Below are 5848 nucleotides of genomic sequence, written 5' to 3'. Positions count from 1 at the left end.
GCTTTATCTTGCTTCTTTGTGCGGCCTGTGACATTCTGTTGTCTCTGAGGCATTGTAACGTTTTTGTGTTTATATTTAATTGGTGATTATATGTTGGAGTGACTTGCCCACAATTTTTGTTTTGTTTGGTTGTATGTTATCTATACAGGGAGGGTACTGTTCTGTGCTCCTCTATTCACTAGCTGACAGCACTTATACACTCACCACACTTCTCCTTTCCTATTGTCTGCCTCTCATATGTCCTTGCCAACCCTGACAAACAGAGTCTGTTCTTAAGTCCCTGGAATCCAAATGAGAACACTACCAGTTTAAAATCCAAAATGGTTGCCACTTGTAAACATTGAAAATGGCTGTGCCCTTGGTCACTTTAAATATCCAAAAAACAGTCAAAATGACTGCACCCTCCGGACAGCAGAAAGACCACAGCTCAGGTTGTCTCCCTCCCTGCTGTTTCCCTTCCTAGTTATAGGCCACCAGAGCAGTTGTCCCTGCAACCCTTGGTGACTGGGGCTGATCTTTAGGTCAATTCTCAGGTCCCAACACCACTTGGAAATATTCAGGCTGTTAGTCTCATCAGATTAGCTGACCATCCACAGCTCTGACCTTCTCTGTACTCACTGTTTCATTCAGGTTTTTCCACTAGTTGGTGCCTAATCCACTTCTGTATAGTTCATTTCAAAGCTCAGAGTTCCAGTATTATCTTCTGTATCTCCGTCAATTGGTTTTTCTTTTCTTTGTTGAAGAGGGTGTGTGTTACTTGTCTGCCTATTCTTCTATCTTCTATTGATCCTTCCAACAAATCTTTGACAATTTTCTCTGGTTTTATTTATCTAGTCTTGTTCTGGAATTCTGCTTTAAAAAAAAGAAAGAAAGAAAGAAAGAAAAAAACCCTCATTGCTGTTGAGTCAATTTGACTCATAGTGACCCTTCCTTGGTTTTCCAAGGTAGTATCTCTACAGATGTAGACTGCCAATCTTCCTTCTGAGGAGTGGCTGGTGTGTTTGAACCACCAACCTTATGGTTAGCAGTCAGATGTCTTAGGCTACATTTTGGTTATTCCTCTTGATGGTATCCCATATGAATCTTAGGCTTTCTTAATTTTTTTTTTTTTTTTCTGATGATCCCTTAACAAAATAGTTTGAAGTATTTGTCTTCAGTCTCCTTAATTTTGTCAGCCATTGTTTCAAGTCTACAACTTTGCCCATTCAATGTGTCATCTATTTCTGAAATCTTAATATTTATCTTCTGGATTTCTATTTTTTGTTTTTGCATCATTTCTAATTTTTTACTTATTTTGTCAATTTGTTGCTGTATTGTTTTCCTAAATTGTTTTAGAGTTTTGTCTATGTTTTCCTTAATTTTGTCAATGTTTTCCTTGATCTTGTCAGTGTTTTCCTTGATATGTCTCTTAATCCTTTGAAGGTACCCAAATATATTTTTTTTGAATTCCTTATCAGCGAGTTCAAATGATGCTTCTTCCTCAGGGATTTTTCTAGATTTGTATCCTGATCTCTTGTTTGTACTACTTTATCTTGCTTCTTTGGTTGCACTGGAATGGTCAGTTGTCTCTGAGACATTGTGATGTTTTTGAATTTATGTTTAATTTGTGGTTGCATGTTGATGTGAATCATCCAAGATTTTTTTTTTTTTCTTTATTTTTATTTGATGTATCTGTATGAGCAGGGCACTCTGCTCCTCTATTTACTAGTTGATGGCACTTAGGCACTCACTGTATATCTTCTATTGGATGTGATAGACAGTGAGAGTGTTTGCACAGAACTCTGTTAGCTGTTCATAAAAAGCAGTTGAGGGTGAGTTTAATTGGAATTGGTCAGCATCTATCATTGTCAGTTGGTGGAAAAACAAGTGGTGGCCCTCAATCAGTGGGTGGGGCTGCAGGAGGTGCAGGTATGGTTGGGTTGTGTGGGATCAGTGGCTGTCTCCCACTCAGTTAGGAAAAATAAAATAAAATAAAATAAAAACAAGGGGACAAAAAACTCACATTGCATAAACAAATAGTACCAATCCTCATTAATAATAATAAAAAGGGAATAAATAATAAATTAAGAGAAAAAAATTTAAAATATATTAAAGAAAAATAGTGAGAAAAAGAGGGAAATCCCCTCACAATACCTGGGTAGGGGAAATGAGAGAAGAGTGAGTAAAAGAATAGTAAAGAAGAAATGGGAAAATTATAAAAGGAAAAACAAATGCTGGGAAGAACCAAAAGAAAAGGAATCAGGAAAAGGAAGAGAAAAAAAGAAAAGCAAACCCAAGCACCAGGGAAAGGAAAGAGAAAAACAAACAAACAAACAAACAAATAAATAAATAAATAAATGGAAAAAGGAGGAAGGTAAAAAGAATGATTTGAAAATAAATAAATAGATAGATAGATAGATAAAACTTTAGGGGTGCAGCAGAGTACACAGGGTCTGTCAGAGTACAGACCAGGATGGAATTCCTGCTGGTCAAGAAGATGGGTGCAGGTGGGGGATGGCACACCTCTCTTCACCAACAGGGTGTAGGGTACAAAAGTAAAAAGGAGACTATCACACCTTTCTAGTTGTCAGCCTCCAGTATGGTTGCCTATGCTGTCCTGGGCATCAGGTTGCTGTCTAGGTAAGAATATATGCCACTTGCATATATTCAAAGTGGCTGGTAGCATAGTGCCTAAGACATTTGACTGCTAACAAGAAGGCTGGAGGTTCAAACTCACCAGCCACTCCTCAGAAGGAATATTGGACTATTTATTTCTGTAGAGATACAGCCTTAGAAACCCAAGAAGGGGTCATTATGAGTCGGATCCAACATGACAGCAGTGAGTGTTTTTTTTTTTTTTTTTTTTTTAATGCCTCTTGCAAATATTCAAAATGGCTGCACTCTCATGACAGACACAGCAGTCCACAGGTCTGTTTATCTCCTTCTTTGCTGTTTTTCTTTCTGGTTGTCAGGCACCAATGCAGTCCTTGCCCATGCAATCCTTGGTGAGCAGAGCTAGTTCTTAGGTTGCTACTGAGATGTGCTTGGAAATATTCAAAATGGTTGTGCCTTCAGGACAGCTGGCAGTCTGCAGCTCCGTTTGTCTCCTTACTTGGTTTTCATTCAGTTTCCTCTTCCGGTTGTTATTTAATCCACTTATCTATCCTTTCCTTCAAAGCTCAGGGTTCCAGGATCATCTTCTGTATTTCTTTCAGTTTCTCATTGCTTTGTTATGGGGGTCTTTGTAACTCGTCTGCTTATTCTACCATCTATCTGGGACTCCCCAAAGCAGTCTTCCATATCTTTATAAAAGCAGCCTGCCACATCTTTCTTCTGTGGAGTGACTGGTGAGTTTGAATCACAAACTTTGGGTTAGCAGCTAAATATCTCAGCAACTGCACCACAGAGTTCCTTCCTTAAAGTAGAGTTGACCTTATTGACACCCATGGACTAAAGCTTTCAGGACCATCATTTGCTGTTGGGGTACAATTCAAATGAGAAGAAACAACTCCAGACATCCATCAATGTTTGAAACATTGAATGTATGAAGTATGAATCTAAGAAAATTGGGAGTTATGAAAAATGAAATGGAATGCTTGAAAAATCTATATTCTAGACATTAGTGAGCTGAAATGGACTGGTACTGACCATTTTGAATCAGACAATTATATGGTCTTCAATGCCAGCAATGACAACTGAAAGTGGAACAACATATTTCATGATCTATCCTGAAGTAAAATGCTGTCAGTGATATGAAAATATCCATATGCTTACAAGAGAGTCCAGTTAATATGACTATCATTCAAATTTATACAACAACTAATATGAAAACTGAAGAATTTTACCAACTTCTACAGTCTGTAAATGATCAAATATGCAATACAGATGCATTGATAATTACTAGTGATTTGATTGTAAAAGCTGGAAATAAAAAGGATTATAGGTAGTTGGAAAATATTGACTTGTTCATAGAAATGATGTCAGAGATCATATGATAGAATTTTGCAAGACCAACTACTTATTCTTTACAAATGCCTTTTTTTCAACAACATAAACAACTATAATTGTATACCTTGCCAGATGAAATTCACAGGAATCAAATCAACTACATCTTTTAAAAGTGCCAATGCAGAAGTTCAATATTATCAGTCAGAACAATGCTAGTGGCCCAAGCAGAACAAAGCATCAGTTGCTCATATTCAAGTTCAAGATGAAGTTGAAGGAAATTAAAACAAGCCCCTAAGAGCCTTGATTATGTATCATCTGAATTTAGAGATTATATTTGACACATTGAATACTAATGATAAAACACCAACAAGTTGTGGGATGACATCAAGGATATCATACATGAAGAAAGCAAATAGTCATTAAAAAGAAAGGAAAGAAAGAAAAGACTAAAGTGGATGTAGACTAGCTAGAGTAAATGGAAGAAATGATGAAGTAACAGAGCTGAACAGAAGATTTTAAAGGCAGCTCAAGAAAACAATGTAAAGTAGAAGAAGGAAATGTGCCAAGATAGGGAGTTAGAAAGTCAAAAGGGAAGAACTTGCTCAGCATTTCTCAACCTAAAAGAACTGAAAAAAAAAAAAAAAAAATCATGCTATGAGCTGCAATGTTGATTCTTTGAGAAAAATTTTGAACACAGGAAACATCAAATGAAGATGGAAGGAATACAGAGTGACTGTACCAAAAAAAATTGCTTAAAGCTCAATCATTTCAAGAGGTAGAAACATATGATGGTATTGAAAGAAGATGTCCAAGTTGCACTGAGGGCAATGGTGAAAAATAAGGCTCCAGGAATTGGTGGAACACCAATTTAGATGTTTCAATAGGTGAATGCAACACTGGAAGCACTCACTTATCTATGCCAGGAAATTTGGAAGACAGCTACCTAACCAGTCAACTGTAAGAGATGTGTATTTGTGCCCATTCAAACAAAAAGGCATTCCAACAAGATGAGGAAATTATTGAACAATATCATTAATATCACACGCAAGTAAAATTTTGCTGAAGATAATTCAAAATCAAATGCAGCAATACATCAACAGGGAACTGTCAGAAATTGAAGCTGGATTCAGAAGAGGACATGAAATGAGCAATATCATTGCAAATGTCAGATGGACCTTGGCTGAAAGCAAACAATAGCAGAAAGATGTTTATCTGTGTTTTATTGATTATGCAAAAGCATTTGACTGTGTGGATCTTAAGAAATTATGGATATTATTTTAAAGTATGGGAATTCCACAACACTTAACTGTGTTCATGTGGAAACTGCAGATAGATTAAGAGGCTGTTGTTCAAACAGAATAAGGGGACACTGCATGGTTTGGGACCAGAAAGGCTATGCATTAGGGTTGTATCTTTTCAGCATACTTATTAATCTGTATGCTGAACAAATAATCTGATAAACTGGATTATATAATGAAGAACATGGGATCAGGATTGGAGGAAGACTCATTAACAACCTGCAATATGCAGATGACAAATATTGCTTGCTGAAAGTGAAGATAACTTGAAGAACTTACAAAGACTACGGCTTTCAGGATGGATTACACATCAACATAAAGAAAACGAAAATCTTCACAACTAGACTAACAAGCAACATCATGACAAATGAAGAAAAGATTGACATTGTTAAGGATTTCATTTTACTTGCATCCTCAATCAATACCCACGCAAGCAGCAGTCACGAAATAGAATGATGTACTGCACTTGTCAAGTCTGTTGCTGAAGACTTTCTTAAGGTTTAAAAAGCATAGATGCGACACAAGGGGAGGAGGCGGGGCAAGATGGCGGACTAGGCAGAAGGATTGCACAGACCCTCTTCAACAAAGAAAAGGGAAACCAATTAACACAGACACAGAAGATA

This window comes from Orycteropus afer, unplaced genomic scaffold, assembly GCF_000298275.1.
Source record: "Orycteropus afer afer isolate SDZICR_OR568_19922 unplaced genomic scaffold, OryAfe1.0 scaffold00017, whole genome shotgun sequence".
Lineage (NCBI taxonomy): Eukaryota > Metazoa > Chordata > Mammalia > Tubulidentata > Orycteropodidae > Orycteropus > Orycteropus afer.
The sequence above is the reverse complement of the archived record's forward strand: the minus strand, read 5'-3'. Positions refer to the sequence as shown.